The sequence below is a fragment of the Phyllobates terribilis genome, unplaced genomic scaffold (assembly GCF_046119375.1).
Source record: "Phyllobates terribilis strain yellow unplaced genomic scaffold, ASM4611937v1 Scaffold_9__5_contigs__length_417890890, whole genome shotgun sequence".
Taxonomy (NCBI): Eukaryota; Metazoa; Chordata; class Amphibia; order Anura; family Dendrobatidae; genus Phyllobates; species Phyllobates terribilis.
The window spans coordinates 199,978,947-199,989,947 of record NW_027362769.1 but is presented as its reverse complement, the minus strand read 5'-3'; positions in this window follow the sequence as shown (position 1 = coordinate 199,989,947).

Sequence of the window (11,001 nt, the reverse complement as noted above, 5' to 3'; positions counted from 1 at the left end):
CTGTAATATTGGTTTTGTATCTTCCATTTTGTTTAGTCATTATTTTAGTGGTTTTTCTAAAGGATGCTTTAACACCTTTTTTTATTTCTCATAGAACGGAAGTCCCCACCCACTAGAGCAAGAAAGGTTTCTATATAGCCCCCCCTATGATGTATAGGGTTAAAATTGGAGCGAGTTTTCACTTCCATATGTACATTAGTATCCTCTACCGTTTCAGTACTTCGTTTTTAGAATCTGTATATCATTGTTTCTCTTCTGAAGTGCAAAATGTCTTGTGAGAGTCAGTCATCTTACAAATCTATTTAGATCAAGGAAGAGATCAAAATTATTCGCCTCTTGACTGGGGCAAAAATTAAGTCCCTTTACTAATATCCTCTCCTCTGCCTCTTTAAGATTATATTTAGATAGATTGAAGATTCTTTTTCTGGGAGAATCTCCATCCTGTTTTGGCCTTTCTTCAAGTAGGAGATATTTTCGAATTTGTTTTTATTTCTATTTCTTTTTTGTGTCCGAAATGGTGGGATTTTTTAGTATTTTTTTCGGAGTTTCTGCCTCCTCTAGTCCCTCGGGGTCTCCTTTTCTTTTTCTTAAGGTAGTTATTAGTGGGGGGAAAAATTTGGTGATCTGTGGTTGCGATGGGGGAATATGCATGGGTGGATTCAAAGTGGGAGCTAGATTGGACTGGCTCAATATTGATGGTACTATCGTCTCCACTAACGGTAGGGGGCACATGGGGCCAATCTCTAAAAAAGATATCTGTGAACTAAAGATGATGAGGAAGATGCCGAGAAAGACGCCTAACAGAGGAAGATGCCGAGGAAGATGCTGAGGATGATGCCGAGGAAGACGCCAAGGAAAACGCCTAAGAGATGAAGATGCTGAGGAAGACGCCGAGGATGATGCCGAGTGTCAGGGAAATGTTAATGTCAGGGAAATATTGAGGAATATTGAAAGTCTGTCATGGATATTGATCATTCCTCTCAAACCTCTCTCACCCCCTCCCTCATTTCCCTTTTTGCTCAGCACAAAAGCCCCAATTAACACACACCTGAGAAATAGCTTACACGAACAAATGCCAGTCAAGGAGTGTTATAACTTCGTTAGGAAGAAAACATCTTGTCCCTGAAAGACGCAGGAGGTAATTAAAATGCAGGCTTGCACTAATTTGCGTGTAACCATAAGGCTGCTTCCCGAGCCTCAAAGGAAAATTTGCAGACTCGCTGACTCCGAAACGAAATATGAAATATTGTAAGGTCCATGCAATATGGGGACCTATATCTTTAGAGATAGAATCAACTAGGGAATGATGGGGATATTTTTCGGGCACTTAAAAACGCTACCTAGAGCTGTAGCGCAAAAACACCAGAATAGCAGACTGTAGCTATGTGATGTGTGGTCTCTAAATGAAGATAAAATCATAAGGGAAAAAATGGCGTCGTTTGCAAGCTTCTGCGATCAACGAGCAATCAGTTATTGCAGAAGTTAGCATTTTTAACAAAAATGTACAGGCTGGAGACTGGCCCAAATGATGTCACCACAAGGGGCGTGTGGGCAAACCTTAACTTAGGTAGGTATAAGAGAATCCATGGAGAATACAGGAGAACTCATTGCCAGGGGGGTATAAGGATTATAAGCAACGGGTCCTGCATAATCCAAGGGAGCCCCTCCTCCACCTATATTGAATTGTCTCCGTGATCGTATAGTGTAAGTTTTTCTTCTTTTATCCTGTTTATTTTATGTAACTGCTTATGTATTTTTAATAAGGAAAAAGAAAAAAAGGCGGTTTTGAAGGAGCATCAAATAGCTAGGATGAGGCAAATAAGTGGGATTAAAATTTTTTATTTATTAATCACAACGCGTTTAAAAAAAAACGCCTTCATCAGGGGCGGTTGAACCTGATGATGGCGTTTTTTTCCACCAAAACGCGTTGTGATTAATAAATAAATTTTTTTAATCCCACTTATTTGCCTCATCCTAGCTATTTGATGCTCCTTCAAAACCGCCTTTTTTTCTTTTTCCTTGTTGCCTACTTCCCTCTTTGAGGGTTGCGGTGGAGCTGCCTATTGCTTGGAGATTGTTTTAGGACCCTGCCTTTACCCCTTGTCTCTCCAGGACCTTGCTGATGCTTAGTCACATGACCGCTGGAGTCCAACCCTCCAGTGATGTGTGAGCTGCCAGCGGCATTCGATCGCTCCAGTACTTGTGTTGACGCTGGGACACGTGACTGTCGGTCTACAGCCATCGTGCGGCGTGCGAGCTGTGTCAGCGTCTCCCTCTTGTCTTGTCCGGGGTTGTGCAGGGGTGCACAACCTAGTAAGGTGAGCCCCACCAGTTTCTTTAACCCCTTCACATCCAGATTTCACCCATTTGCTCCCCTTTGTCCTTTCTTCTTTTCTATGTATTTTTAATGTCCCCTTTGTAACATACTTGTATATATTTTTCTTCAACACTGTCTCCCTTTTGGATTAAATATAAAATGTAATAGTTTTGTTTTCTTCCCTGAAGCCATATACGCTACCAAAATGCAGGCGTGCGGCCAGGCCTGTATTATATTTCAAACTCCGACGGTGGTGGCAGAGAATAATAATAATTGGGTTATCGCGAAGCAGTGACCATACAAAGGGCGTTTAACACGGATTCCAGGCTTTGGAACCCAGAGGTGTGACGCCATACTTGTGACGATACAGCCTAAAATCTTAATAAGCCAGACATTTAGATTTGTTGATCCAAGAGAAATACACTGTTATCTTTGTGTATTTGTGTCTGGTCAATAAGAACAGACCAGTAGTTGTATAACCATGATTGTTATCTCCTCTTGGGTTTGGAAACAATATTGTTTGCTAATATGCCAATTACATATTGTACTAAAAGCCAGATGAATGTTGATTTCAAGAGCCCACTGTATACCAACTATGTAAATTGATTATCTCAACAATGAAACATGAGGCTGCCCTCCCTAACCCCTTGAACTGTGGATGTGTACTTAAAAAGGAGATATGCTTCTGTCGGAGTCTGACTTGGAACAGAAATTGGAAAGAGACTTTACATGGAGAGTCAAGGATTAGACTCTCTGAGAACATCAACTTGGAAGCATGGATTTTACCTAAAGAGACACAGATTTGGATTCTACATGATTCCGGCCTAAGGGTTTCGGCCCTGACTGGAAAGATACGGATCTGCTCCATTGACCATCAGAGAGACCATAGATACATTTGGGGAAACCAGGTTGGGACAATGAAGTCACCTGGCGCCATGGATATGTTGTTTGGGGTTGCCAGGAGGGACCCACCGGTTGCCTCGAACTCATGGAGACATTTGGAGAAGCCAGATTGGGACCCGCCGGTCATTTGGCCCAATGGAAACTCTCGGAGAGGCCAGGGTGGGACCCTCGGGTCTCCTGGCCTTGTACGTTGATGGACTGCTAGCTTCCTAAGCTTGCTGCTACCTTTTCCCTGTGGGGGCCCACCATAAGCGGGGGGCAACAGGTTGAGGTAGTTGGCCCCGGAAGTCCCAAACTCACAGCTGGAGAAGGAAGAGTGAGACAGTGTAATGTTGTACCATCTTGAGTATTTGCTGGGACTGTTCTATGTTTTTATTGTCCTCTTTGTGGTTCAATAAAGTATTGCCATGCTGTTTTACCCTCACCCTGTGTTGTCTGAGTAGTATTACACCAATGGAAGACCCTGTTTCTTCACAATACTCTCACTGGTCGCTTGCTGATATCCACATAGCTCACGATTCCGGACAAAATACTGACAGCGTGACAGCGTGGTGAGATATCGCGTGATCTCCCCTGTGTCGTCCCTGTGTGGTGATTCCTGACACCGAGGAAGATGCCAAGGATGATGCTGAAGAAGATGCCAAGTAAGACGCCTAAGAGAGGAAGATGTTGAGGAAGACGCAGAGGAAGATGCCGAGGAAGACGCCAAGGATGATGCTGAGGAAGACACCGAGGATGATGCCGAGGAAGATGAAGAGGATGATGCCGAGGATGATGCAGAGGATGACACCGAGGATGACGCTGAGGATGACACTGAGTATGACACCGAGGATGACACTGAGGAGGAGGCCGAGAAAGACGCGGAGGATGACGCCGAGTATGAAGCTGAGGATGACACTGAGTATGACACTGAGGAAGATGCCAAGGATGATGCTGAGGAAGATACCAAGGAAGAAGACTAAGAAAGGAAGATGCCGAGGAAGACGCCGAGGATGATGCTGAGTAAGATACCGAGGAAGACGCCTAAGAGAGGATGACACCGAGGAAGACGCCAAGGATGATGCTGAAGATGACGCCGAGGATGACACCGAGGATCATGCTGAGGAAGAAGCCGAGGAAGACGTCGAGGATGATGCTGAGGAAGATGCTGAGGAAGACTCCAAGGATGATGCTGAGGAAGATGCAGAGGAATACGCCCAAGAGAGGAAGATGCCGAGGAAGACGCAGAGGAAGATGCCTAAGAGAGGATGACGCCGAGGAAGACATCGAGGATGATGCCGAGGAAGATTCCGAGGAAGACGCAGAGGAAGATGCCTAAGAGACTAAGACGCCGAGGAAGACGCCGAGGAAGACACCAAGGGTGATCCTGAGGAAGACGCCGAGGAAGACACCAAAGAGAGGAAAATGCCAAGGAAGGTACAGAGGAAGATGCCGAGGATGATGCCGAGGATGACGCCGAGGATGACGCCGAGGATGACGCTCAGGAAGAGGCTGAGGAAGATGCTGAGGAAGACGTCAAGGATGATGCTGAGGAAGATGCCGAGGAAGACGCCAAGGATGATGCTGGGGAAGATGCCAAGGAAGATGCCCAAGAGAGGAAGATGCCGAGGAAGACGCAGAGGAAGACGACTATGAGAGGAAGATGCTGAGAAAGACACCGAGGAAGACGCAGAGGATGACACCGAGGATGACGCCGAGGAAGATGCCGAGGAAGACGCAAAAGGTGATGCTGAGGAAGATGCTGAGGAAGACGCCAAGGTTGATGCTGAGGAAGATGCTGAGGAAGATGCCTAAAAGAGGAAGATGCCGAAAAAGACGCCAAGGATGATGCTGAGGAAGATGCCGAGGAAGACACCGAGGATGATGCTGAAGACGCCGAGGATGACACTGATGAAGAGGCTGAGGAAGACGCCGAGGAAGACGGCGGGGATGATGCCGAGGATGATGCTGAGGAAGACAGTGAGGAAGACGCCTAAGAGAGGAAGATGGTGATGAAGTTAATAAAGAGGACACAAAGGAGATGAAGATGCTAAGGAAGACATTGAGAAAGACGCTAAGGAGAGGAACAAGCTGGGGAAAATGCTGACGAAAAGGGACATTAAATTAAATATATCACAGAAAAAAGACAGCTGTATTTATACTAATGCACTCCAGACGCCCATGATAAATACTGATGAACCAACCACTCGCAAACCAACCATTCATGGAAGGGGAGTGGTCACGTAGTAAAGTAAATCTATATGACATCAGGATGACCAAGAAGGACATTGAAGATGACGCTGAGGATAACGCAGAGAATGATGCTAAAGATGTCGCTGAGGAAGACGCCGAGTGTAACGCTGAGGAAGATGTCAAAGAAGATTCTGAGTAAGATGCTGAGAAAGAAGTTAAATGTGATGTTGTGAAAGATCTTGAGGAAAACGGCAAGAATGACACTGAGGATGTTAAGGATGACACTAAGGAAGGCACAGAGAAATATGCTGAGCATGACACTGAGGAACATGCTGATGGTCATGCAGAGGGAAATCCTAAGTATTACTCTGAAGATGATGCTGAGGAAAATGCTGAAAAACATGGTGAATGTGAAGCTGAGGGTAAAACTGCGGAAGATGCTGTGAAAGACACTGAGGAAGATGCTAAGAATGATGCTGAGGATGACATTGAGGATGATGCTGAGGAAGAAGCTAAGGAAGACACTGCAGAAGACGCTAAGTATGATGATAAGGATGCAATGAGGATGACTCTGAGGATGATGCTAAGGATGATGATAAGGCTGACACTGAGGAAGACGATAAGGATGACACTAAGGAAGGCTCTGAGAAATATGCGGAGGGATGATGATGAGGATGGCACTAAGCGTGATACTGAGGGAGACTCTGAGGTTGACCATGAGTGTGATGCTGAGGAAGACTTTGAGGAAGAGGTTAAGGATGGCACTGAAGTAAATGCTGGGGAAGATGCTGAGGATCACGCTAAGGAAAATGACGGTGATGCTGAGGAAGATTCTGAGAGTGATGAGGAGGAAGACACTGAGGGTTACACTGAAGATCCCAATGAGAGATATTAAAGGATAATCTGGGGAAGAAGCTGAGCATAACATTGAGGTTGAGGTTGATGCTGAGAATCACACTAGGAAGACATTCAGGGTGATGCTAAGGAAGATTCTATGGATGATGTTGAGAATGACACCGAGGGTGACTGAGGATAACACTAAGGAAAATGCTGAGGAGAAGAAGAAGGTGAAGATGAGGCTGAAAAAGATTTGGAGGACAACTCAAAAGATGGTGCTGAAAGTGACAATGAGGTAGACAATGAGAAATTTGCTGAGGAGTACAAGAAGCTGAAAATAACGCTGAAGAAAACGATAAGGTGAGGTCGACACAGAGGCTGACGATCAGACTGAGGTCACGGAAGGCACTGAGGATAACTCACAGGTCACAGTTTGGCTCTGGATCTTGCAGTATTGGCTCCATATAGCCCTGCGTGTAGTTCGGGTGCCTGCAGGTAAATATGAGGAGCTCTGACAATTTTGCACATAGATTTTTCTGGGATTACAGAAGGTACCATGTTCCTCTGCTATTTTCATTGAGTTTCTAAACCCATAGGGCTCGAAGCTTCCGAACAATGGAGTCTGTGACCCACAGCGGCCCCAGCTTGTCTGACAGATGCCACTGGCCCGACACCATGTTTGCTCACGCACTTTGCTGTAATGTGTGAAGTTGCTGGTGGCATGCTTGTGATATTATGGTGGGTAAACACGTTCTTCTTCCTCTTTGTGCTTCTCCGGTTTTGACTATTATTTGTTTTATAAAAATCTGATTACAGCAATTTTAATTAAGTTCCCATCTCTCAGGAGGAATGGCTGAGTTTAGTGGGAGCCACCGGCGAGTGTCTGCGCCTCTAATTACTTCTCGCCCGACAAGGTCTGCCGTGACTAAGACGAAGAATTAGCAAGGGGGGCTCGCCTGATAATAATAAGCAAAGGCTTTAATATTTAATTTTAATTAAATTACTTAAAATTGTTTACTTAATTTCATCTGCATTATTGACAGATGATACAAGATTTATGGTTTCAACAAGGAGGAAGGAGACGCCAACATCAGCTGCAGATCTGTCACCGTGTCGCAGGCTCCCTGATATTCTGGACATCCTATGGCGGGATGGTCGCTTATGGTCTCATGATACAGATCACATAGGCGGCTTCTGTAGAAATGACTCGATGGTTGCCCCCCACACTACCAGGGGGCACTGGGTGAACTTTACACCCACATTGGATGGAGGAGCCTTGTGTCCTCAAATTAAAGAGACATTACACAAATGCACAAAAGCTTCAAACTAGAAAAAGATGGAGAAAAAAGATGGCAACACGTGCGACTAACAACTCAGGCAAGACCCCTAGAAAGTGGACAGATAGAGAGAGGACGAGACGTCAGAGACAGAGGAGAGATAGAGAGAGGACGCGACATCAGAGACAGAAGAGAGATAGAGAGAGGATGAGACATCAGAGACAGGGGAGAGATAGAGAGAGGATGAGACATCAGAGACAGGGGAGAGATAGAGAGAGGACGAGACGTCAGAGACAGAAGAGAGGTAGAGAGAGGATGAGACATCAGAGACAGAGGAGAGATAGAGAGAGGATGCGACATCAGAGACAGAGGAAAGGTAGAGAGAGGATGAGACATTAGAGACAGAGGAGAGATAGAGAGAGGACGAGACATCAGAGACAGAGAAGAGATAGAGAGAGGATGAGACATCAGAGACAGAGGAGAGATAGAGAGAGGATGAGACATCAGAGACAGAAGAGAGATAGAGAGAGGATGAGACATCAGAGACAGAGGAGAGATAGAGAGAGGACGCGACATCAGAGACAGAAGAGAGATAGAGAGAGGATGAGACATCAGAGACAGAGGAGAGGTAGAGAGAGGATGAGACAATAGAGACAGAGGAGAGATAGAGAGAGGACGCGACATCAGAGACAGAAGAGAGATAGAGAGAGGATGAGACATCAGAGACAGAGGAGAGGTAGAGAGAGGATGAGACATCAGAGACAGGGGAGAGATAGAGAGAGGACGAGACGTCAGAGACAGAGGAGAGATAGGGAGAGGACGCGACATCAGAGACAGAAGAGAGATAGAGAGAGGATGAGACATCAGAGACAGAGGAGAGATAGAGAGAGGACGCGACATCAGAGACAGAAGAGAGATAGAGAGAGGAAGCGACGTCAGAGACAGAGGAGAGATAGAGAGAGGAAGCGAGGTCAGAGACAGAGGAGAGATAGAGAGAGGAAGCGACGTCAGAGACAGAGGAGAGATAGAGAGAGGAAGCGAGGTCAGAGACAGAGGAGAGATAGAGAGAGGATGAGAAATCAGAGACAGGGGAGAGATAGAGAGAGGACGAGACGTCAGAGACAGAGGAGAGATAGAGAGAGGACGCGACATCAGAGACAGAAGAGAGATAGAGAGAGGATGAGACATCAGAGACAGAGGAGAGGTAGAGAGAGGATGAGACATCAGAGACAGGGGAGAGATAGAGAGAGGACGAGACGTCAGAGACAGAGGAGAGATAGAGAGAGGACGCGACATCAGAGACAGAGGAGAGGTAGAGAGAGGATGAGACATCAGAGACAGGGGAGAGATAGAGAGAGGATGTGACATCAGAGACAGAGGAGAGATAGAGAGAGGATGTGACATTAGAGACAGAGGAGAGATAGAGAGAGGACGCGACATCAGAGACAGAAGAGAGATAGAGAGAGGAAGCGACGTCAGAGACAGAGGAGAGATAGAGAGAGGATGAGACATCAGAGACAGGGGAGAGATAGAGAGAGGATGAGACATCAGAGACAGGGGAGAGATAGAGAGAGGATGAGACATCAGAGACAGGGGAGAGATAGAGAGAGGATGAGACATCAGAGACAGAGGAGAGGTAGAGAGAGGATGAGACATCAGAGACAGGGGAGAGATAGAGAGAGGACGAGACGTCAGAGACAGAGGAGAGATAGGGAGAGGACGCGACATCAGAGACAGAAGAGAGATAGAGAGAGGATGAGACATCAGAGACAGGGGAGAGATAGAGAGAGGACGCGACATCAGAGACAGAAGAGAGATAGAGAGAGGAAGCGACGTCAGAGACAGAGGAGAGATAGAGAGAGGAAGCGAGGTCAGAGACAGAGGAGAGATAGAGAGAGGATGAGAAATCAGAGACAGGGGAGAGATAGAGAGAGGACGAGACGTCAGAGACAGAGGAGAGATAGAGAGAGGACGCGACATCAGAGACAGAAGAGAGATAGAGAGAGGATGAGACATCAGAGACAGAGGAGAGGTAGAGAGAGGATGAGACATCAGAGACAGGGGAGAGATAGAGAGAGGACGAGACGTCAGAGACAGAGGAGAGATAGAGAGAGGACGCGACATCAGAGACAGAGGAGAGGTAGAGAGAGGATGAGACATCAGAGACAGGGGAGAGATAGAGAGAGGATGTGACATCAGAGACAGAGGAGAGATAGAGAGAGGATGTGACATCAGAGACAGAGGAGAGATAGAGAGAGGACGCGACATCAGAGACAGAAGAGAGATAGAGAGAGGAAGCGACGTCAGAGACAGAGGAGAGATAGAGAGAGGATGAGACATCAGAGACAGGGGAGAGATAGAGAGAGGATGAGACATCAGAGACAGAGGAGAGATAGAGAGAGGATGAGACATCAGAGACAGAAGAGAGATAGAGAGAGGATGAGACATCAGAGACAGAAGAGAGATAGAGAGAGGATGAGACATCAGAGACAGAGGAGAGATAGAGAGAGGAAGCGACATCAGAGACAGAAGAGAGATAGAGAGAGGATGAGACATCAGAGACAGAAGAGAGATAGAGAGAGGATGAGACATCAGAGACAGAGGAGAGATAGAGAGAGGATGAGACATCAGAGACAGAGGAGAGATAGAGAGAGGACGCAACGTCAGAGACAGAATAGAGATAGAGAGAGGAAGCGACGTCAGAGACAGAGGAGAGATAGAGAGAGGAAGTGACGTTAGAGACAGAAGAGAGATAGAGAGAGGACGCGACGTCAGAAACAGAAGAGAGATAAAGAGAGGAAGCGACGTCAGAGACAGAAGAGAGATAGAGAGAGGACGCGACGTCAGAGACAGAAGAGAGATAGAGAGATAATGCGACATCAGAGACAGAGGAGAGATAGAGAGAGGATGAGACATCAGAGACAGAGGAGAGATAGAGAGAGGATGAGACATCAGAGACAGAAGAGAGATAGAGAGAGGATGTGAAATCAGAGACAGAAGAGAGATAGAGAGAGGAAGCGACGTCAGAGACAGAGGAGAGATAGAGAGAGGAAGCGACGTCAGAGACAGAGGAGAGATAGAGAGAGGACGTGACGTCAGAGAGAGAGGAGAGATAGAGAGAGGACGCGACATCAGAGACAGAAGAGAGATAGAGAGAGGAAGCGACGTCAGAGACAGAGGAGAGATAGAGAGAGGACGCGACATCAGAGACAGAAGAGAGATAGAGAGAGGATGAGACATCAGAGACAGAAGAGAGATAGAGAGAGGAAGCGACGTCAGAGACAGAGGAGAGATAGAGAGAGGAAGCGACGTCAGAGACAGAGGAGAGATAGAGAGAGGACGCGACATCAGAGACAGAAGAGAGATAGAGAGAGGATGAGACATCAGAGACAGAGGAGAGATAGAGAGAGGATGAGACATCAGAGACAGAGGAGAGATAGAGAGAGGATGAGACATCAGAGACAGAAGAGAGATAGAGAGAGGATGAGACATCAG